The following is a 24,525-nucleotide window of genomic DNA, read 5'->3' as shown; positions in this document are numbered from 1 at the left end:
GTAATGGGGCTCGTCAAGCTGCCTTTAGGCAACATTTTATCCGTCATACCCACTCACAAATGCCCATTTCTCATGTATCATGTGGTTAAATTATTAAAGAAAACTAAAACTCAATTACGCGCCGCATTTCCAAAAATGCGAACGTCAAGCTGGACGTGGTAAGCCCCCTATTCATCATTGTGCCACCTATATGAATTAGATTTCGCTAGACGATATAGTTCACTTTCTGTGAAGTGAAATTGAAAAGTGGTGACGTCAAGCAGAAGTAGAACACCAGGGTTTTAATCTGAAGGACGTAAGTGCCTCCTCCAGTCCACTACATTTTTAGGCATGGAGTGGCGCCTGACACCGGCAAAAGAAAAAGTTGCCGAGAGCTATACTCGCGGACAACTTTCTGTGGCAATGAAGGGAAAGCTACGGAGGCCAAGCGCCCACAAGTGAGAGCGCTTCTGAAAAGAGTCCCGGGTTTAAATACACGTTAGGTTAGGCTGGAGAAGAGAAAATATTAACACCTCATTACAACAGTTAAATAAGACCCAACACACCACTGAGTGTAAAGGTTTGCTTATCTTGCGGGTTTTACCCTTCCGTGCCTGAGCAAACCAAACGCACAATCGTCGCACGAGGATGCTGCGTCGATTCAGCGTCTGTTCCGAGCAACCAAAAGCACGGTCAAACGCTACCGGACTACTTGGCGCGGTAACACATGTGCAGCATCCACGTGCCCGTAGCTTCCTCTTCATTGCCACAGAAAGTTGTGCCGCGAGTATAGTGTGGCTATACTAGTCAAGGCGCAACCAAATTAGGAAGGCCCACTAAGCATCAGCAAAGTCACTCCTTCACTAGAACAGGAATTGGCCTTCCTGATGCAGTATTCGGCCACTACCTCCCTCATGACTTCTGTAATTTACCCATGGCCCTCAGTCCCCAGCGGCTGCGGAGCACCTGACAAAGGCGGCGGTCAGACCTGCGACAAAGCAGAGGGTGCTAAGAATCTCTGTGTCCGGAGAGGCCGCCACAGGAAACTGAACCTGGAAACGTTCAACACGCGAACGCTCTCGACTGAAGCTATCTTAGCAGGGCTATTTGAAGAATTATCAGGTGTTGCCTTGGATATTATTTTCCTTAGTGAGGTGAGAACTGGTGAGGTTTATGCAGTGCTTACTAACGGCCACGCCCTCTGCTACAGGGGTATTCCAGATGGGAGAGAATTCGGAGTAGGATTTCTATTCCATAAGGACACAGCAGGCAACATTGATGAATTCTACAGCATTAATGAGAGCGTAGCAGTCGTCGTCGCTGAATAGGAAGTTGGCATTGGTAAGATTGATGGTAGTACAAGCCTACGCCCCAATTTCTAGTCACGACGATGAATAAATAGAACAGTTTTAACAAGATGTTGAACAAGCGATGAGAGAAGTGGAAACTGAGTAGATTGCAGCCATGGGCTACTTCAATGCCAAAGTGGAGGAAAAGCAGGCTGGTGAGCAAGCAATTGGCAACTACAGCATCAATTGTAGGAACCATATAGGATAGGTGCTGGTAGAATTCGCGGAAAGAAATAGGCTCCGAATAATGAATACCTTCTTCAGGAAGCGCAGCAACAGGAAGTTGACCTGGAAAAGCCCTAATGGAGAAACAAGGAATGAAATAGATTTCATACTCTCTGCCGATCCCAGCAGAGTGCAGGATGTAGTAGTTTTAGGTTGGGTAAATTGCAGTGACCATAGGTCGGTGAGGTCTAGGATTTCTCTTAATTTGAAGAGAGAAAGATTAGTCAAGAAGAAACACAGAGAGAGAGAAACAACTTTATTGAAATAAAGATCGTGCTTGATTACTGTGGGTGGAGCCCTTCTTCCAGGGCTAAGTGAGTCGTTAAGTAGCCGCAGGACGGCGTCTGCCGGACGCTGCGGGCATTGGTAAGTGATGTGTTCTAGTGTCGCTGTGCAGTTGCAGCATGGACATCTGTCGCTGTGTTTGTTGGGAAACATTTTGTGGAGTCTATGTGACTGTGGCTAGCTGTTTGCCTGTATTCGGCGCCAGTCTGTCGCTTGTCGCCTGTTGAGCTTGAGGTGAGGTGGAGCTTTGGTTCGTCTTCCTAGTCTTTGTACCTCAAGTATGTCTCTCGGTGTGCTGCCGGGTGTCGGAGAGGCGTCCGTTCGAGCGGTATGTTACGCGGCTCGGCCTGTCATACCTCGAGCCAGACGATCCGCAGGATCGTTGCCTTCCACTCCGTTGTGTGCGGGACACCAGGTTATCCCGTGGTCCATTTGGAGGCTTGGTCCTAGTATGCGAAAGACCCCGGGAGGTAGAACTCCCCGAAGGAAGACCCGGCAGGCGTCTTGCGAGTCTGTGAGCATATAACCCACTGAACACACATTGGTCTAGAAGCCGTCTTCAAGACGTCTTGACAAGATAAGTAAGACGTCTTGAAATCCCTTTTAAACGTTTACAAGACGTCTTGAAGACGTTTTGGCAAGATTTTAAATACTTCTTCAAGACATCTTACCAAGATTTTGTCGGACGTCTTAAAACGTCTTGTAGCCGTCTCTAAGACCGTCTAATGCACCGCCAAATTTGGGATATCAGACGTCTTACAAGACGTCTTGTAGACGTCTCGAAGACGGCTAGAAGACATCCTGCAAGACATCTTGGGAACGTTTTGAAAACGGCTACAAAACGTTCTGCTGGACGTTTTGAGGATGTCTTAAAAACGTTTTTAAATGCTTTAAACATCTACTGGTCGACTAAGGCATGTCATTTTCTAGTCGCTCGTATTTAGTTACTTAAGCCCTAAATATTGTTTTACAGTATTTATAGTATTTACAAAAGATAGTGACAGTGGAAATATACTTAGATCTAAAGTGGAGAGGATGTGAAATTTGAACACGACGTAGGTTATTTCAACACAATGTATTCCATAAAGTTACGCAATCTTCACTTTGAGGAAAAAAGTGAAGAAACAAATAAGCAATAACCATGCTATGAATGTATATATAATATATGAAGTACAACGGACTTGACCTCTCTAAACTTTAGTTCAACACCTGATCTATTGTCACCTAGGGGAAGCACTAGCACAAATGACATTTTAAGTAGTTTCCAGAAGCTGAAATTAGGTCATATTGCAATCCAGCTGGTCTGTCTCCTTCAGATGTCAACTATCCAACGAAATGTTGCCTAGCTTCAGTGATCTGGCTAGAAACAGCATACACTGCGCATTACGTCCAGGAAGACCCAATATCATTTTACTTACCTTGTCAACACTGATCTAGATTTGCAGATGGAATAATATAAAAGCCTCCTGCAACACTATTACAGAATTTTTCCTTGCATGGATGTTTGGCACGCACAAGAATTTAGATACACAAAACACCCTTCCATTATAGCATTAATTATAAAGGAATTGAGTGTCTCCCTGTTATCTGCTACATAGAGAAATCAATGAGGATGTTCGTATTCCTCGCAATATTGAAAAAAGGTTGGCTTTACCGATAGCACCAATCCCTATGGCCCCTTTCTTACAACCCACCATAGCAACACTGAAATATTGGCAAAGCCACAAAAGTGATGAACACGTGTCAAAGCCACGTATGCTTAACATAAAGCATGATTGTTCACACAAATGAAGCGCTAAAGTGGTCAAAGGTTTCAAAGAATTTTTAATAAATCAATAACACGCCACTACATAAGCAAAATGTTTCTAATGCACCTCCTAGAGTTTTGCATTGTGGCTGGCTGTTATAACAAATTGGACACTTCACGATTCAGGGAACTAGCTTAGACATTTCCACAGGCTGATGCACCCGCAGAAAATTCAGCGTGTTCCAATGATGCTTGACCTCAGATTTCGCACCTGCAATTAGAAGGTAAGACAAAAGATGTTAGATATGTTACAGTGAAACTTCGTTATAACGAAACGGGGTATAACAAATTATTGTATACAACAAAATGACATTCCCGCTGAAATCTCCGAAGATATCCATGTTTTTATAACCTCGTTTCAACGAAGTAAACTTATCCTGCCAATAGATACACCAAACTTCAGTTTTTTCCGAAAAAAGAAATGCCCGACCCTTGCAGGCTCGCTTCTGCTCTCCGCAGGGTAGAACACACATTCGTTGCCGATGTTTAAAACGTTTACGTATTTGCGTTGAATCCACCGTCGAACACTGGTACTTTTCACCACTACGCGTAGTTGCGCGTAAGCAGACTCTAGATCGCCATCGCAATTCCTCTTACTGCGGCACCACGCAGGCTATATAGTTAGTGCAGCTATAGGCGTGGCCTCGGAGATTGCGCCGGTGCAATTTCAGAGGCCACGCCTCCCTGTGTCTACCACGTGCTGCTCGCACACGACGAACATAGTTGGTGTCGCAGCGTGCAACCTATTCAACCGCGTCGCCGTTTCGCCGGTTTCGCGATGCTAGAGACGACCTAACTAAAAGCGGTAACGAAAGATCATGACATTGAAACAGAAAGCAGCTATCGTAAAGGCAATCGTGTCAGATGCTAAGAAGTGGTGTGTTAAGGACGCCAAAGTTTCTTTTGCTGTTTTATTAGAAGTTCAGCGAGCACGTGGCCATGTAGTGGTTCTGCTGCTCGAAAAACCGTCTGCTTCTATACAAGTTGAAATTTGTGCGCGACATTGCGCATATATTGCAGTGAACGGCAGTAATGAACATAATGACGTAATTTTGGCTCCCCCTTCAACTTCGCTATAAAAAGATTTTATTGCATATGACTGAAGAGTTCCCACTCATTTATACCGCAGCCTTGTTTGCAAACAGTAACTGTTAGAAATCCGACCTAGGTATCTTCCGTATGCAGATGCAATAATGCCATCATTGCGATTCGGCCTTATCTGTAGCCTTGGTAGCAAGCCCTCGAGATATTACCGTGAAATCCGAATTCTTGGCAATAACGACAGCCTTGTCCAAGAAGGCCAGTGCCATTGTTGGAGGCTGCCATGTCCTCCGCAACTACGTCGCAAGCGACATTTTTCGTTTTCAAATCATACACATGCTGCAAGCCCTTTTTCGAAATTGCATCTTTTGTTGATTTAAACGTAGTAGCAGTTTGCGCCGAAAAATAATTCTACACCATGTCCGCACCAGTTCATGATGCAACGTGCAGGCAGGAACATATATGCGGCGCGCGTCATAGGTTTTCAGAACACGTGACAAGGCCTCCTTTTGGGGACATATTGAATGGCAGCGTCGACTCCAGGACGCGCGGCCAAGCGAGGTCACTGGTCAACTTGAACGATGTTCTACGCAACGAATGAAACACTTCCGGGGTAACCGCACTCAGAATGTTCGCGACGTAATTTGAGCCAGGCGCGTAGCCAGGATATTTCTTTCGGGGGTGGGGGTGGGGGAGCTAAAGCACCGCGATCGTCCTGACTGCGGTGCTTCGTTCTTTTAAGTTCCCAGGCGTCGGAGATGCGTTGAGACGCGAATGCCCATAACAGCCGCACGTTCGAAGGATACGCGCCTTTGTTAATAGGCGACGTGCCAGGCACAAAACGGAGCAGGGCGCAGGCCGTAAAAAAAAAAGAAAGAAAGAAAAGAAAAAAAAGAAAAAAGAAGAAAAAAAGAGACGAGATTTGGAGAGAGAGGGGGGGAGGGCGGAAGCCCGGTCACCAACCCCCACCTGATACGCCACTGCCATGAGCGTCCTGATTTAGAGCAAATTTGCCGGGATCGCTGTAAAATTTTTGCTTTAATCCTGGCGACCAGATTTCTGACAATGACTTGCACAGATTACGTCCGAGTGAGCATAACCGGAAATGTTCATTCGTTCGACGAAAAATCGTTGAGGCCTGCCACATTGCCGGTCACACGCGCCCTCGAGCTCGCACGACCCTCGCCTATGTCCCTTGAGTGAGCAAGGCCATCGCAATTGTTCTGAAACCCTATGAAGTCAATGTCCCACGTTTAGGCCCACTAGTTGCAGCATGAACAGGGAGATGTGAAGATGCAGAAGGTATGTTCCAAGCATTGTATACAGAACAGCCGGCGCGAATCGCGACTATCTTTACATCAGCGAAAGCAGTCATTCTGAAAGCGCTTGAAGCATGAAACCTATGTCAAAGATATCAATTAGAAATGAATCAGAAGTGAAGAAACAATGTTGCTTTCCATTGCACTTGCGGAGCACGTGGCAGGCTGAATATGCCACCGACGAGACAAGGCTTCTATCATTGCTAAGGAAACTGGATTTGAAGGGAGTTTCTGGAATCCCTTGCTATCCAGACTACAAAAAACTACAGAAAAAACGCTGTATCGCAACGATGGCAATATCCCGCCTGCATGCGCAGAATGCCGTCGTTTCGAGCAGTTCGTGTTGTGAACAAGGCTTGCGTGCGTCCAATTCTTATTACCACTTTTTGATCGGCGTCCTGTTTTTTTTTTCTTCTTGTAACATGAACCAAGAGAAAGCATAAGCCAGATGCAGCACTGAATTTGAATTTATTATTCTAGCTGTTGCAAAGTATGGAAGTCAATGTGAGCAGAAACACTGAAGACGGCAAAATTCTACGTATTAATCATTCTTGTGGTTTAAATTAGGACAGATAGATTTGTCAGTGAAGCAGCATAAAAAAATTAGGTCCAAACTATCAGTTAATGAGGACACAAAAATACATATGCCGCACATACAGGTCACACAATTTATTTATTTAAAGGCGCAAACGATAGGACATTACATCCGTGTGTTATTCTGAAGGCCAACATCTTGTTCTATCATTACTGAGGCCGCAATGACGTATTCACCTTCTTCTGTCATCCTCGCCTCAGTGGTAAGCTCAACCTACTCAGCGGTTGGTTCAGCTTACCGGTAACATCATACTCAATTAAAATGACAATTACATGACAAGCGCCATGGGCTAGTCATATCACTACTTCAAACCATTACGTTATTAAGCACCTGGAATAGCATGTCAGGCGAATAGCCAGGCTAAGATCTCCAGCATCTCATTAAAGAATGCTACTTTCTCTCTATGTAACACAGAAAGCAGCTTAATAACGTAATGGTTTGAAGCATGTGATATGACTGGACCATTGCGCTTGCCCAAGTGCTATCTGCCACATGCAATGTTTTTTTTTTTTTAATTTGGTTCAGTCAAAAAAAAAAACCTTGTAGAATGAGAACATACGGTATGTTCTCATTCTACATGGTCCTTTTTATTTTAGCTGAACTAAATTGTAAGAACATGTGGCAGACAGCACAATTGTGCTGTCCAAATTGTTCTAAATTACTCGATGAGGTGGCCTATTACTTCTACGAAAAATCTAAACGTTTAATTGAACAATTGACACTTACACTAATTAACTTTTTATTAATTACCTCACTGCACATATTTTAATTGTAGCTAGTGATTATGCCAGGCATATCGACTTGGAACAAATTCTGAGGATGGCAGCGGTTTCGAGATATGCGGTATCAAACTTGCAGTAAAAATGCACAGTTTTCTAACTTAATTTTTAAGAAAACACTGTTTCATACATTGAAGCACACACTAACTGGAACGCCAATGCATTTCGGTGGACACATTCAAAATTATTATATCGAAACTAGCGTAGTCCTCAAATCTCGGTCCAAGTCGATATGCATTGCATACCCACTAGCTACAATTCGTAGATTAAAAATATGTGCTGCAAAGTAGTTCGTTTATTAGCGCAATTAAGTAAATTATTCGGAAAGCATATTGGTTTCTCGTAACGTAATGGCCGCCTTATCGAGTAATTTTGATCAAGGTTTGTAATTGTGCTATCTGCCACAGGCAATTTTTAAAAAATTGGTGCAGCTAAAAAAAGACACCACGTATATGGTCACATAATCCGCTCTGGAACAACAATGCGGCCTGACTTGTAGACTATATTTTCGCATGTCTATGGCACAAGAGGAATAAGAAATGACCTTTTCAGCGTTTCAAATAATTAGTCTTGCGATAACAAAGGCCTATCGTTAAGTGGATCACAGGAAACCACTCTCTCATGCATCGTCCTGTTTACCAGCGCTTCAGCTTGCTGATAGAACGCTGCAAGTGTCTGATTTTGCTCAACGCTTGACGCTACGCGCGAGTAGGTACACATACCTCAATTTATTTAATTATTCAGGTACCTCACGGGTTCCCACTGGAACATTAAATGAACAAGCATTTACCATATGCCGCTCTACTATTGCCGCTACCGTATCCAGCAGCTACCGGTTGGTTTGCTTGCATTGCCTAAAAAGCACGCCACGCGTACAACTGGCGCAGCTTAGCGAGCACGCGCCAACCAGACTTGTGCCTGAGAACGTCGCGGCAACGGTATAAAGCGATGTATAGCTGCTTTGCTAAACGTTCGTAACAACACTAAAATTTCAATTTCCCTTCCCTTTCAGAGAAGTGCGTTGGAGGACATCGCTACCAGCGATCCCATGAAGCTCTGATAAAATAACGGTTAAACAAGAAACAAAGCAACAATTCACAACAGCGTGACCCGCCGCGGTGGCTTAGTCGGCTAAGCCGTTTTGCGCTGCCGAGCGAGCACGAGATCATTTTGATGGAGGCGAAATGCAAAAACGCCCGTGTGCTTGCGTTGTATTGCACGTTAAAGAACCTGAGGTGGTCAAAATTAATCCGGAGCCCTCCACTACAGCGTGCCTCATAATCAGAAGTGGTTTTGGCTCGTAAAACCCCCGAAAGAACACAACAGCGTGGAAACGCGTAGATGGCCTGGCGATATTTCTTTAACCAGAGAAACAAACAAGGAAACAAAATATGGGGCGTGCTGAAGGTGCGCAAATCCCGCCTGCGGCGGCCGCATTAGAATGGGGGCGAAATGCAAAAATGTCCGTGTGCTGTGCATTGGCTGCACGCTAGAGAGCCACAGGTGGTAAAAACTCATCTGAAGTCCCCTACTAAGGCGTGCTTCATGATCATATCACGCTTCCGGCATGTAAAGCCCCAGATTTTCATGAATTTTAGTTACGAGTTCACCTAACGTTTCGTTTTCAGCCTGCGAGATTTAGCATATTCAGATTATGACTTGCGGTAGGAACGCCGATGCGACTTAATTTAAGCCATGCACAATTTATGGGTTAAATTGATAGCGCGAAAGAAAATTATGCGCAAAGCGGCGTGTTCCCGAGTCTGCATCCATGAGCAAGCACCCACAAAGATCGCAATATTTTAGAAATGCCTACCAGCAATCAATAGATTCGAAGCGTGGGTGAGAGTAGCTCGACCAAATGCGCAGTACACAGTTACATCACCGTCACTAAACGCAAATGAAAAGACTAAAACAAGTGAGTCACACGCAACCAGTACAATACGAGTTAAAACATAACACCTTGCAAGCAAGCGCAGTAACACGCAACAGCAAGCGCGCGATTTTACGCGAGAACAGTGGGGATCAAGATTCGAGGCAAGGAATATTTTTTAATGGCGCTACCGCGCCAGCCAGGAATTGAATAACAATAAACATGCCAAACAAATTATGTCGGCTACGCAAGTTTGCCTCATCGCGTTCGTGATCGCCAACAATATTAATGCAGGAATGGTGGTCCACTGGAAGAGCAAGCAGCGTAGTTCTGTATCGCCAAACGAGCGACACTAGTTGAAGCCCTAAAGTTTCGGCATGCGTACAGCAGCAGCTGTGATAAGCCTGCCATGAGTAATTGACTCTCCTTAACGTTAAAAAATTATGAGGTTTATACGCGCCAGAACCACGATCTACATTATGAGGCACGCCAAAGTGAGGGATTCCGGAATAATTTGGACCACCTGGGATTCCTTAGCGTGTACCTAAATCTAAGTACACGGGTGTTTTAGCACTTCACCCCCACAGGGACACTAACTGTCCCGAACGCATTCCACGGACCATGGATGACTGCAATATAATTAGGAATTAAATTTGTCAGTGCAGCGCTATATCTCGCACGTTGTCAGGATCATCGAGAAAAAACACGAAAACGCGTCATGAAATAGTTATTCACAATGTGGAAAAAGCAAGCATTATTTTATCTGTGACAAACATGTATCAACGTTTAAGACGGCGGCAAGCTCACAGTATACTTTTCGAGCGCGTGGCGCGAACGTGACATGCCCATACAAAGCGCATTTGGGGGTAACAATTCTCAGAAATAAGGCACTTTCGTGCGGTACTCACTTTTTTTTTTTTTGTCCGTATCGACGAGGCAGAATCCGCTTTCCGAGTCAAAGAAGCGACGCCGCGTACTCCGAGGGTCAGCAAGGGTCCTTGGTTAACGCATCGAAGACACAAAATGGAGAGCACGCTCGGCCAGTTTTCGAAGTCGGAAACAAACGCGCGAACCGACTTGCCCGAACAACCGGCGCCGCTTCCCGCCGTGAAAGATGTGAAACGGAAAAGATTGAAAGGGCACGTCGCGAGAGAGAACGGCAAAGGGAGGTTGAGCTCCCGCGACCAAACCAACGCCCTCGCTCATGGCTTTTGTCACGTGATAGTTGGAGGCGTCTAGAGAGAGTGGTTGTGAAGAGGAAGAGGCGCTATGCAGCCAGGGCCGCCGAGCATGGGGGGAGGCAGAAAATTCCAATCTCATCCTCCTTCCATGTCTGCCAGTCGCGGCGCCGTTAGCCTTTCGTTTGCACGGAGAAAGGAAACTCCGGACGCGCCCGCACTGAAATGCGCAATGCTTGCAGCGTTAGCTCCGGATACTTAGGAATGGTGAAATCGACATTCTCGGCAATCGCTACACCGATTTCGATGACGTTTCTTGCATTTAAAATACAATGTAAAATCAAGTATGGGCTGGAAGCAGATGTTGATTTAATGTCGGCGCTGTCTTTCGAAAGAGTCTCGAAAATTGGAAATTATCATGTTTACAACTCTGCGACATAGCAATACTAAACGATATCGCAATTTTGTAATGTGCACCTAATAACACGTCCAAAGCAGACAAAATAGATGCAGTATACGCGGCTCTGAAAGATACCGCCAATTATCGAATGTGCTTTTTTTTTTTTGCAACGCCCTTGTAAACGTTGTGATATAAGCACACGTGGACTGCAAACTTATTTCTAAAGCAAATTTGCCCGCTTTACGCGCTCCGATCTTGGTAGACGCTTGCATAATACTCCCGATATGCATCGGCTGTATATGGCTGCACTGATCATGAGCTGCGGACCAACCGTGCTCGGTCCTGGTAACTGCAATATCGGTCTTGGTGTAGTTACCAATTGGTTAACTTAGCGCTTCTATGTATGTGACAAATATTCCAAGTAAATATACAAAGTAGGGTCATTCAAAACATTTCAAAGAGGTCGCAAATAAACTTTGCAGTATTAAAATTTCTGGAACGCTTACTATAATATGTGGTGCACTGCTAAAATCGCCGTGCTGTGGTTGCAAATAATTGGGCAAAACGAACACGTCTAGATGAAATGCCATATATGCTGCTCTCCCACCAAAGTACACATCCTTATTTATAGCGCCAATTTTAGCTGTAGGTTTTGAGCGTATATAGGTATTTAATTTGAAAGAGCGATGAAATGAACAATTCAGTCTCACAACTTCGGAGTACACGACGGTGAAACGCGTTTTAAGGAATTGAGGAACTTGCGATACTATAGTTTTTTACTACATGATTGAACAGCTGACAGCGGAATTGTGATGCAGCTCAATGTGCAGATTTCGGTAGGAGCGAAAAACTGTCAAATAACGCGCTGGCGTGGATGTTGAACTAGCATCGTGCGAAAAACGCCATTTGTGACAGCCTGCAGAAAACCGCACAGGTAAAAAACCCGAGCGATCTTCTGCCACAAAAATATATCATCGAACTCACCTATTCATCTATCTGAAACTAACACTCACACTAAATTTGCGCAGCTGCTCAGCGCAGGCACACGTTTTTCTGTTACCCGCCACGTTAGCTAAGTGGCTATAGCATCGCGCTGCTGAGCTCGAGATCGCGGGTACGATAGGATCGAAATACAACAACGATCGTGTACTTAGATTGATGTGTATCTTAAAGATCCCAGGTGGTCAGAATTAATCCAGAGTCTCCACCTACGGTCTGCTTCATAGTTTAGGCACGTACAACCCATGGATTTATTTTTCACTCTTTCTGTTTTCTCAATTAACGTGGTTAAAGGCCTTAGGTCTTGCATGTATGCTGCCTTCAATGTAGCACATTTTTTTTACGTTTGCTTCATGTTTTTTTTTGTTCGTGAAATACGTATAGACGCTACGACTGGACGTACTGTGCAACGACACATGTGCAGCTAATGGAAATGTACATCTTACAGGATGGTAAAATGACAGACCAAAGGATAGGCAGTGCATGTACACGTTTTTAAGTACAGGCTGTGTGACCAGTATTCATGGGTGCTAGATATCTAACAACCGTATAAAGCAGCGGAAAAAACTGAAACGCATATTTTATACATATATCTGGATAAGGATCCGCACAGATATCTTCCAGACGTTTTTACAGAACGTTTTCTAGCCGTCTTAGCAAGATGATAGCTTAAAACAGCTTAACAAGACGCCTTCAAGCCATCCTTCGTAGGACGTCTTCAAGACGTACATATAAAGACGTCTTGTAGCCGTCTTGAATAGTTGTAGACGTTCTAGTTGATTTTGGCTGGTCCAAGACGGCTACAAAACGTCTTGTGTTCAGTGGGTAAGCCGACTAGCTCTTGGCCTCAGCGTCTCGGATGGCTAGAGCTATGGCCGTGGATTCCGCCGTGCAGCTTGAAGTCATGCGCATGGACGCTGCTACGATCGGTCTCCCCCAGTTCGGCGCGACAACCGCATAAGCAAGAATCGCCGTCTCACCTCGGGGGTATAAGCCCACGTCAGTAGAGTATGTAACCGCCAACGTAGAAGCAGTAAGGGTAAAAGCAGACCAATGCAGGCTGGTGCTCGCAAAAAATATGCAGCTTTAGAACAGGAAGATGAAGGCAACTAGAGGTTATCAATTAAACCGTAACTAGGCTGATCTAAGAAGCAGCAATTGAAGTGAGAGGCAAGGCACAAAGGCAACCAGTGGGTAAGCTCTCCCATGTAACAAAGGACCAAATAAAGAAGCGACAAGGCATGAAACTCTCAAACTGATCAACAAGAAAAAGTAAGGGATATCCGAAATTATAGCGTGGAAAAGTTTGAGGAAGCAGTAAAATATGGCCGGCAACATGTAATCAGTGAGAAGAAAACATGGCATAGGACAGGCAAAATGTATGCACTGAAAGATAAGCACAGTAATACCATCAGCAATTTCGATGAAATAGTAAAAGCAGCGGAAGAATTCCATACTGCCTATGCAGTACCCAGAACAGCCAAGCAACGTTCATTCGAATTGGTGACGAACAGGATACAGAGACTGCGTCTAGAGCGATTAACTTAGGTCTTTGCAAGACATGGCCAGAGGAAAAGATCCTGGATAAGATGGAATAAGATTCTATTTAATGGAAGGAGGAGGAGATATGGTTGAAAACCTTGCGACCCTTTATACACCATGCCCCACGACTACAAGTGTACCTAGAGAGCTGGAAAAACGCCAACATTATATTAATCAATAAGAAGGGAAACGGTAAAGAATTGAATAATTATAGACCCACTAGCTTGCTGTCAATATTGTATAAAACATCCATGAAGATAATTTCCAATAGAATCAGAGCAACACTTGACTTCAGTCAACCAAGAGTACAGGCAGGCTGCAGGAAGGGATATTCTACAATGGATGACATCCATGTCATCAATCAGATTATCGAGAAATGTGCGGAGTATAATCAACCTCTCTATATGGCTTTCATAGATTATGAAAAGGCATTTGATTCAGTTGAGATACCAGCAGTCATAGGGGCATTGGGTAGTCCAGGAGTCCAGGAGGAATACGTGAAAATTTTGGCTAATATCTACCAAAATTCCACAGCTACCTTGGTTCTCCACAAGAAAAGCAGAAAGTTACCTCTCAAGGCAAGGAGAGACAATCTCTGCAATGCTATTCACTGCATGCTTAGAAGAAGTATTCAAGCTTGTAGACTGGGAAGGCTTAGGAGTGAGGATCGACGGCGAATATCTCAGCAACCTCCGGTATGCGGATGACATTGTCCTGGTCAGCAACAATGGCGACGAATTATACCAAATGATTGAGGACCTTAACCGAGAAAGTGTAAGAGTGGGCTTGAAGACTAATACGCAGAAGACGAAAATAATGTTCAATAGTCTGACAAGGCAACAATAATTCAAGATCGCCAGTCAGCCTCTAGAGTATGTAGAGGAATACGTTTATCTAGGTCAGTTACTCACAGGAGACCCTGATCATGAGAAGGAAACTTACAGAATAGAAATGGGTTGGAAAGCATTCGGCAGGCATTGCCAAATCTTGACTGAGAGCTTACAACTTTTGTTGAAAATGAAAGTATAGAATAATTGCATTCTACCGGGGTAAGGTATGGGTCAGAAACTTGGAAGTTAAAGGGGGACTAAAGCAAAACAATAAATCAACTTAGACTGATAAAGTATTCTTTGAAAACTCTGCTGCCGTTAATTACATTGCAACAGGCCAATTATTACACGAGAAAATGAAGCTCAAAGTTATTTTTTAATTTCGCGCGGAAACCCCAACGGCAGCACTTCAGTGTGACGTGACGACTTCTAAAGTAATTTTTCGTATTTTAGCCACGTTGGCTCCGTAAATGTTCGCGAAACTTGCCATATTGAGTCTTGAGCTCCTTTAGAACACAATGTAGTCAATCTTTAGCGCTAAAGAATTAACTGAGTCCTAGTAGACGCTGTCAAAATCCATGATGTCACAATGAGCTGGTGCGGGAAGTTCAAGGTGGCGTCGCCACTCGCCTTTGTGTTTTTCGTTTCTTTCTAGCTTAACAAGCGCCTTCTCACGGTAAAAGTGGTGTTTTCCGTGTTGAGGAAGGGTGACCTACTGATACCGAAGAAATCATTTTTCCCTTTAGTGTCCCTTTCACAAAGAAGCTCGACAGCAAGTTAAGGACAGCACGCAAAGCAATGGAACGAATAGTGTTCGGCATAACGTTAGCAAACAGGACGAGAGCGGTGTGGATCAAAGAGCAAATGGTGATAGCCGCTATTATAATTGACATCAAGAGAAAGAAATGGAGCTGGGCAGGCCATGTAATGCGTAGGACGGATAAATAGTGGAGAATTAGAGCTGCAGAATGGATTCCAATAGAAGGGAAGCGCAGTCTAGGACTGCCGAAACCTAGGTGGTCTGATGAAGTTAGAAAAATTGCAGGTGTAAATTGGAATCAGCTAGCGCAAGACAGGGGTAACTGGAGATCGCAGGGTAAGCTCTTCGGCCTGCAGTGGACATAAATACAGGCTGCTGCTGATGCTGCTGCTGATGATGAAGATAGTTCACTTTCTGAGCGGGCAACTTGTACAGCTAACAAATATTAAGTGAGAATGTAAAATGCTACCTGAAACAATAGCTGTATCATCTACGGACACTTCCGTTAAAACCATAACTAAGCAAAATTGTTTAAGGAGGGTAGTAGCTCAACTGCGTCACCTAGTTTTAACTAGGTCACAACTAGCACACATGCTAATTTGATGTTTGTGTGCTGAATAGGGATGCTCTTTAGCCTAACATTCAGCAGATTGTTTTTGGCCGTGGGACCTATGGGCACTCTGCAGTGTTCAGAGGGCGCTACGAAGTTTTCATTTTTCACCCCAGCGTCGCTGACACCGGCCGCTAGGGGCATGTTGAAATTGATAGACCATTCCAAACAATCGCGGTCATTTCGTCACTCGTCTGAGTGTTACGCCCTGCGCATGCGCACCTTCGACGTTGTCACAACTCGGACACTTTTGCCCTGTGATAAGCGACTGAAAGTGTCACCGCGAATGTATGCAGCGCCCCTCCAGTTTTTCTGACCTCACTCGTTAGGCTGTGCGTTCTGGCGCTGCTGTCTGCTCTGCAAAGGTTTAGCGCAGAGTGCCTATAGTATTTTGAGTAATTATCTGTCATTATATAGATAGAGTTACATTTCAATGTACGTTTTCTCAGAAACTATTTATAGGATGACCGTTTAAATGGGCAGAAATATTCCACATCTTTTAGTCCTAAAACAAATGAAAATTTTTTGTACAAAAGTTTCTTAATAAAAAATACTTATCACTTGTCGTTACTTTCAAAGGAGAAAGACACAATTTCATTTTTTGTCACCATTGCGAAAATATTTATTTAATATTATAGGTTTCTATTATTGGCAATGCAATGCACAAGACGCTTTGAACGTTTCACTCTAATCTTGTGTGTAGTTTAAAAAAATGCACATCACAAATTGAACACAAATTTAGAATTTGCATTTTAGGAAAACAACTTTTATGTTTCTTTGTTTATTTCTTACTTTAAAATGGTGTAGAAAAATGTAGGCACATAATTTTGTGATTTTATTCTATCATCTCTAACGCTTTTGATTAGCAAGAGTGCTGAAGGCACAGCTGCGTAACTGTGCTGTGCTAACCTTCTTTTTATCAAGGAAGGATATAGAATCTCGCGAATCTCGCAGAATATGCGTTGTTTGATGTCAACTGCATTCAGAAGAGCCCTTTGTGATGAATTTTTGTAATTGTCCACTTCGCATGAAGTTACCACGATTTTGAGCAAAGAAACCTGACATTTACATAGGTAAAAGGCGGTAAGCATTATCGAGGCCGTTATTTGAAAGGAACGCGCTACAGGTGCTTTTTCGCTGTAAAAAATTAAGATGATACGCGTGCGTGAGGAGAAATATTGAAAAGGGCTAAGGATGTCGCTTTATGTAGGCCTCGCAAGTGAAGTTGTATAGTGCTTAATTAAAATTTTCTCCTCTGTTAGAGAAAGTGTGCGTATATTTTTACGTATGTGTATATGCCACGCTTTACTATATGGCATGCGGTATATGCGGGTTATATTGCACACCATTCCATCGCTAAAGTTACTCAAACCTTGTCTTATATTCTTGACAAAGTGTTTTGAGAATGACCGCCTACAAACGAATGTCATGAAAAAAACGTCGATAGCGCATGCCTTTTATGGTAAATCTTCTCAGACCTAAGTATTAAAAGTGTGAAATAATAACAGAAACATGAAAAATTATGTAATTTTTTTTGCGCAGCTGTGCGCCACTTCCGGGACCAGTCCACGCAGGAGGCTGCGTTTCTATGAGAAAGTTCGCCTTCGTGCATAGCTTTCGCCACCATCGTTTCCCGGTAAACATTACGGTCACATGATGCAGATGTGACCCACACTATTTAACAACATTATGATTGGTCTTTCCGAGAGGTTGGCATGCGTTGAGGACGTCAAGCGCACCATCTACGCCGACGACATTACCATCTGGTGCGCCGGGGGATGCGAGGGCAGAGTCGAAGAAGCCATGCAGGAGGCGATCGACGTGATCGAGGAGTATCTCCGCCCCACCGGACTTCGGTGCTCCCCCGCCAAGTCGGAGCTTCTGCTTTACAGAAAAGAGAAGGGAAGAAGACCCAACGATTGGAAGCCAGTCTCCGAAAGCAGCATCTGTCTTCACACTTGTGATGGAGGGGTGATACCCAGGGTCGACGTCATTCGGGTCCTGGGCATGTTTGTCGAATTCAACGATGGGAATAGAACGGCTCTCCGCAAGATCATCGCAAAGACGGACAACGCCTTCCGCCTCGTTCGCAGAATCGCAAACAGACACAGAGGCATGAAGGAAGCCAATCTCCTCACCCTTATCAACGCCTTCGTATTATGCCACTTCACGTACACGATTTCTATGCACAACTGGCTGAGAGCGGAGCGAGACAAGCTCAATGCTCTCATCCGCAAAGTAGTCAAAAGGGCTCTCGGGCTACCCATTAGGACCCATACCGAAGATCTCCTCAAGCTGGGGGTACACAACACCGCCGAGGAGATTGCCGAAGCCCAAGAATGCGCGCAACTCGCTCGCCTGACCACCACAGCGGCAGGTAAACGCATCCTCGAAGAGCTGGGTTACCCTCCTGTGGTATCTTCGAGGGTCAGTACCCCGATCCCTAGGTGCATTCGAGATAAGTTCGAAGTGGCCCCCGTGCCTCGAAACGTTCATCTCGTCCACAACGAGGGCAGACGCAAGGCGAGAGCAGTAGCAATTCTGAAACAGATCTATCAATAAGGCATCAGAGCACGCTTCGTCGACGTCGCAGAGTACAGCTATGGAAAGTACTTTGCCGTCGTCGTGGTCGACTCCAGCGGCAAGCTTTGCAATAGCGCTTCAATTCGCACTTCAGACCCCGAACTCGCCAAGCAAGCCGCCATCGCCCTCGCCCTGCTAGACGGTCGTGGGTCTGAGATCTACAGCGATTCCAAAACGGCAGTGAGGGCTTTTCAGAAGGGTCGCAACGCCGAGCAAGCTGCTCGTCTTCTTAGCGTCTCCAATCCGGATGCTCTCACGCATCATTCGATTCACTGCTTTCGCGCTCACGTAGGGTCGATCGAGAGTGCTCCCCCGAACCTCAATGAGTCTGCTCACGAGGCTGCGTGCGACCTCTCCGACCGCGCTTCCTCTGTAAGGAGAGCGGACACCCCTCCCCCCTACGGCCACAGGGATGCTCCCGCTACTCACAACGAGGTAACAAAATTTTTCTACATGTCCAGAAGGGTGTTTCCACCTCCTCACCTCAAATTGAATAGGGCGCAAGTTGTTTCGCTTAGACTTCTAAAGCCCGGCACATAGCCGTGTCTGGCCGTTCTGCACGAAGTTTACCCTGACGTACATCGCGACGACGCCTGCCCATCCTGCGGGCAGACCTCCACTCTAGCACACATGCTCTGGGAGTGCGGGTCGAGATACCCCAAGTTCAGCAAGGATGAGTGGGACTCGCATCTGCGTAGCCCCGCTCTAGACAAGCAAATCCTGGCTGTCCGGCGTGCCCGCGACCGGGCCGGTGGGCTAGACCTGCCGGTCCCGACGTGGGACTAGCCGGGTGCGCGACGAGTTCGCGTCCTCGCCGGACCTGTAATAAAAGTTATTTCACTCACTCACTCACGGTCACATGAGCTGCAGTTGCCGAGAAGCGTAGGAAGCAGTCAGGTATCTTTGAATGCTATCGTATTCCACTTTTAAAGGCGAAAATTAAGCGTCCTCCATTTATTTCTATTGTTTCAGAAAGTAACCTTCAGTTGCGCTTCATCGCTATCCTTGTTTTCTCGTCTCTGTCCCTTCCTCTTTTTTTTTTTACATGATAGAACCAAACAACCAGTGCAGCTCTGACTCTTGATTGTATATTTGGTGGATTTGAATATCTGCATCAATTACCTTGCCTTTAAGATCAAATCGAATGCGAAGCTCGCATACGCAATTCTAAGCTTATGCGGGCGCAAGACAATTTTTCCGAACGCGACACACGTGCTCTTATCCCCGGTGTGCCCGCTCCTACCCAGCATCTTCAGAAAGGGAGAGGAACTGTATTTGAATATGGTCCCGGCAGGGGAAGGAATGACCGCAGGTGTTACCTGCAAATGCAAGGACTTTATGAAACCACCCCAACTGTACGACCCTGGCACAAGGCGCGGATGTAGGTCACCTTTTTCGGGCTTGCCCTGGCAAAAGACATATCCTAAAGCCCTTGCTCACATGGTCTGGCGTGAGCAGTCACCCGCATGCTAACTCGAGCGCGTGGAGTCAAGATAAGTGTACTTGAGGAGCCTTAATGTAGTCCTTAAACGATGCTAAATTGCTTTCATAGTTAAAAGGTACCTCTTTAACGCCAAATTGGGTCACTTGCTATGTGTCACTGCTTATGTGCGGCTTTTCATAATAATAATCATATAAACATACCTTCAACAATGTCGTAACTCATCATAAGATATACTGCTCAATCGCAATAATAACGCAATAACGCCGCCAAACTACCCCAGAGAAACAGATGTACCGGAATTTTTGTTAACAGCAATGTCTTACCGAAGGTTGATCAATCGTGTACGGTGCAAAAAAAAATCTATCTGCGATATGCTCATGGCAGTGTACTGATAAACGACGGCATTTTGAAATTCCTTCTTTCATAACGAATACAAAAAATAGGCCATTCACGCTTCACATGTACATAAATTTCAGCGCCATGGTCATCCTCGCGACTAGCGCCGTCTTACCACAGCCATGCCGTAACGTGAGCTGTGTAGTGCCTTTCTCATTCGTGGCGTTTCTTTGAAGTGCAAGAGCGAGCGGAGGAGACAGCCTGGTCACTGACACGGTTGCAAAAAGTGTAGTGGACGATATAGTTTGTCCTGGCTGTTTCAAGGGTTAAAATGTCCCATCGGTTAATGAATGAGGTTTTGAAATACTAAAATAAAAAGCGGGGCAGCTCCCGTAGAAACATTGCCGGTGTTAATGGGAAATACAGTATCGTTTAAAACATTTCGCGGCAACCCACCTAACGATGACTGTTGACATTATATAGCGAGTTACATTGAATAATTGAGCTAGAAGCCGTAACGCTGAAAACACATTGCTTCAGAATGTGTAGTGATCACTCAGGAATTTTCATTGCTTTAGTTATATGCAATTAGCTTTAGTTATATGCATATTCACTGTCGCGGCGATCGGCCCATTTCGCTATGAAACTCACTCCCCAGGGTCAACCATGGCCATGGTGACGACGGTAGGACTGCGATGCAGTGACGACCAGGGATGAAGAGACATTGAAGTCGATGAAGCGACGAAGTCGATATAACCGCCGACCACGATGGCATGACAGAAGAAAATGTCGCAGTTCCACCCGTAAGGCGAAACATCAATTGCGACAGCAGGTTAGTAGAGAGCTATAAGGAGTAAGGATAGTAGTTTTATGAGCGGTATAAACTTGGACATGCAGCAGCACTAGCAACGCGCAGAACTGTAGTCGACGCCGTCGGCGTTTTGCTCGCGTTCGTACCAAACGCGCGCGGCGTTGGTGAACGTTTCCGGTGCCTCTGGGGGCGGTTCGGAGGTTTTCGACGACAACGGGACACCCGTCGAGCAGCGTCGGAAGTCTTTACCACCTTCTCGCATGACATTGACCATGACATTGACCGCATTCTCGCCGTTTCGCTGTCGCCCGTGGCCGCACTGCGAGCTGAGCCGTTGCCTAGCAACCGCCGCAGCTGGCAGCGTTTCTTTCTCTGTGGTCTGACCACCCCGCGGCATCTTACCTGCGTCTGACCACGCCGCAAGCGGCGTCTGACACGCGTCTTTCGCCCGGCGAACTGCTTCACTGGAGAGGGTCCGGAATCCCAAGCGCGCGTAGCTAGCGTCGGAGACTGAGAGGGAGCTACCCGTTCGGCTCGCAGAACGCTTGGACTTGTCGGCTTATAATTTATACCTGGCTTATATCGAGGAGCTTATAGCTAAGTATGATAATTGCAGCTAAATCAAAGGCTAACCAGGTGAAACCAAGAATTAACTAAGCTAAACCAAGCTTTCGCTTTTGATATCCAGGCTTAGCTGAGGTAAGCCGCCGCCAATTTTTTTATATACTTACGCATTTCGTGCCACAGCTAAACGTCGCCTCCCGTCCCTCCCTCCCTCCTTTCCTTCTCACACGGCCTTTCGCGCTACGGAAGTAGTCGCGTTTGCTCTCTATATTTAGTGATTGTAAAGGAGGAAAGAGACGCTTAATTCTGAAGCCCTCCAGGGAGCACGGACGGGCCTTTCCCCAGCAGCGCGTGCCAAGCTCACGGTATCTCCTATTACCCGCCATATGCACCCTACTCGCCATACTGCCCGCCGGGATCATCGGTCGCGTTACTTGCGGCGCGAATATCACGGTAGTCATGGTAGTAGTAGACTCTGATCTCATGACCGAATTTGCAGCCTCGGAACGTACATTAACCGACGCCTCCCTCCTGGAAGAACGCGCGACTGCTAGGGCAATCCTTTCCACCTATTTCTCTCCCTCCTTTTACCCCCCAATCATAATCTCACAGACTACCAGGCAGCTTGTCGGCGTTTTCTTTTCAACACTTTACATCCTACTACCACGTCCATACTAGAGTCCTTCCTATCATCCACATCGCATACTTCTCGGTTGGTCTGGGTGCCTGGGCACGCAGCAATCCCCGGTAATGAGCGCGCTTATGCGCTGGCCCGAGAACTCTCATACCGAGGCGCTGGGTATCGCTCTGCCATTATCCGACCGCAACCTATCTCGTACGCATCCCAACTTGCTGAGATACGCCTAACTCGGCAACACTACCCCTCACCTCATCCTTCCCTTACTCGCCGACAGGCTGTCCGTTGGCGACAACTACAGACGAATACTTTCCCGACGATCCTTTTCTATTCCTACCTCTACCCCTCCCGTGGTCCAGCTCAATGCCCGCACTGCGGTGACCGCCCCACCCTACCGCATATGGTCTGGCTTTGCCAAGACATTCCCCACGTCCCTCCCGTTCCAACCCCCACCTTCACCTCCTGGGAGGAGCGGCTGACCGACGCGACGGTGACTGGCCAGCAATGGCTGGTCGACCGTGCCGTGGCGGTGGCTGCTACCTATGGGGTCCCGGACTAAGGGCTCCACCTTCGAGGCACAACTGGTCTCCTCGATATTGTAATAAAGTTTATTCTCTCTCTCCAGGGAGCACGGCGCAGAACACGCGTTTTATCTCCGCCATGCGTTCGCTCCCCGTGAAAGTGAGCGTCCCTTGTTGCGATTTCACTCGCGCATAAGCATACGGCGAGCGGCGACAATTTAATCGCCGTGGACGTCATACAGAACCTCACGGTGATGGCGACGGCGACGGCAGAAATCCGCTTTGAGTGTCCATATAATTGCTATCGCAATAACGATTCTGAAATAATGACGACGTCATCATGACAGCGAAATTACGACCAGGTAGTGACGACTATGACATAATAACGGTGGCATAATCATGATTTATTGACGACAGCAAGGTGACGATGAAATGACGAAGAACGAAGGACGTCAATGGAACAATGAAGGCGGCGTGGCGGCGATAGCGAGACGTTTACAGCATGAATAGAGTGGGAGGTAGAAGCTGCAATAACGACGATGGGACGAACACGAAGCCATCACGATCACGAGCTACATTTCTATGCCCAAGCTGGCAGACAACTTGGGTCACTGTGTTGGTGTAAGATGCTAGGAAGATCGATAGATATATGGATAGATAGAAAAAATAGGTAAATAGATAACTATATAGAGATATATATAGGTAGATATATAGACAGAGATCAAACTCCACCTTGTTATTTCTATGTGTAATATCCCCTAAAAAGCTGTACATACAAATTCTCTCCAAGCTTCATCTGTGTGTCCTTCAATCCATCTGAATACTCCAGCCAACCTATCGCCGCTATGCTTGGCGGCAGTATTCACTGGCGGAGACCGTCTGTGGCGATGCGCCTCGGACGCGCAAGTGGAAAACTAATACCTATACCCTCGCGCACCCTCGCGCACCCTCGCGCACCCTCGCGTTCAGAAAGGCCCAAGAACATTGGATCTTTCTGTACTTGTGCTTAACTGTTTTGCAGGTTTTCAGCGCGTGTAGATTTTCCTTCTCACTTTGCTGGTTTTGTGGATGCAGGCTTTAAAAGTTGGCAGCTCCGAACTTTATATATTCGGGTATCTTCGTATAAAAAGGGATATCTAAAGCGCTTGCAACAAGGTTATATTCTTGACAAAACACACACAGACCTATAACTTGGCGGCGGCTGCTGATTCTTCAACGGTACAGAACTCCAAGCGCAACTGATTTCCGCAGTACTCTTACTTTTCGGGCTTTTTATCTCGGTGATTGTAACCACATTATCACCTTCTATAATCAGTTGGTGTTATGGTTTATAAACATAAGAGGTTCGTTCGCCTATTCCGTGCGATACTCTTATGCCTTACTAACAATTTCAACGAGCAGGAAGGCTTCCGTATTGTGAAACGCTCTATAACAATGAATAACAACGATAATCCAAATTGCAAACCAGTCCTTTCGGGCAGTATAAATTACGACACTTAATCAGTGACATGTTCATTATTATTTTTTCAAGTTATTTTATTATTATTGTTCAAGTTACTTTTGATGGTGCAGTAACTTATCTGCCAGGGCATGAAAGATTCACTAAATGCCAATGAAGGACGAGGATCACCAGTCGCATAGAAAGTGATCGATCAGTTCTGCGGAATCCCGCAAGGTGAAGGAAGTATCATGAAAGGGAAAAATTGTAATCCTCCCAAATGCAGCAAAGGAAGCCCATACGGGTTTCTCAGAAAGGAGGCTATTTTCCCTCAACTGGGAAGCGTTCTTTCTGAGAAACCTGTATGAATTGACGATTTTTCCCTTTGAGTAACATGGACAGATAAAAAGTGACGCCATCGTGAGGTAAACGCACCAATAAATGCTTATTGTAATAATCTTTACATTCTGGGATCGATTTGTGATCTCTCTATGACGGTGCAATCATAGCGAGCATACGGTAAACAGATACACTAAACACAGGCACACAGTGAACAGTGCTCGATAGGCACGCGTGCGCCAGAAATGTCATTCACGAGCGCCCACGGGCGCATGGTGGCG

At 45.7% G+C, this 24,525-nt stretch overlaps 1 long non-coding RNA gene across 1 annotated transcript; it reads right to left on the bottom strand.

Moving 5' to 3' along the window:
- Window positions 1-3,642: 3,642 nt before the first annotated feature.
- Window positions 3,643-10,965, bottom strand: LOC125940452 (uncharacterized). The gene is made up of 2 exons (XR_007463672.1): window positions 10,161-10,965; window positions 3,643-3,856 (listed from the first exon to the last, which is right to left on the bottom strand). It is a non-coding gene; the product is annotated as an uncharacterized LOC125940452 (long non-coding RNA).
- Between the last annotated feature and the right edge of the window lie 13,560 nt (window positions 10,966-24,525).

The sequence above is a fragment of the Dermacentor silvarum genome, chromosome 9 (genome assembly GCF_013339745.2).
Source record: "Dermacentor silvarum isolate Dsil-2018 chromosome 9, BIME_Dsil_1.4, whole genome shotgun sequence".
In the NCBI taxonomy this organism is placed as follows: domain Eukaryota; kingdom Metazoa; phylum Arthropoda; class Arachnida; order Ixodida; family Ixodidae; genus Dermacentor; species Dermacentor silvarum.
The sequence above is the reverse complement of the archived record's forward strand: the minus strand, read 5'-3'. Positions and strand labels throughout refer to the sequence as shown.